This window comes from Octopus bimaculoides, chromosome 17, assembly GCF_001194135.2.
Source record: "Octopus bimaculoides isolate UCB-OBI-ISO-001 chromosome 17, ASM119413v2, whole genome shotgun sequence".
Lineage (NCBI taxonomy): Eukaryota > Metazoa > Mollusca > Cephalopoda > Octopoda > Octopodidae > Octopus > Octopus bimaculoides.
Window position 1 is genome coordinate 30363209 of NC_068997.1, and position 261 is coordinate 30363469.

Genomic DNA, 261 nt, shown 5'->3' on the forward strand with positions numbered 1-261 from the left:
CTCCTCCTGCTCCGACTCCTACTTCTCTGTACTTCTCTTCACTCCTACTTCTCTTCACTCCTACTTCTCTTCACCCCTACTCTTTCTTTCTTCTCTCTTTCTTCTCTCTTTCTCTCTCTCTCTCTCACTCTCTTACTCTCTTTCTTCTCGCTTTCTCCCTCCTCCCATACCCACCTTCCCCCTCTCTTATATCCACCTTCCCCTTCATCGTCACCCCCTCCCCTTCATCGTCAACCCTCCCTCATAAGCTCATCCCACCCC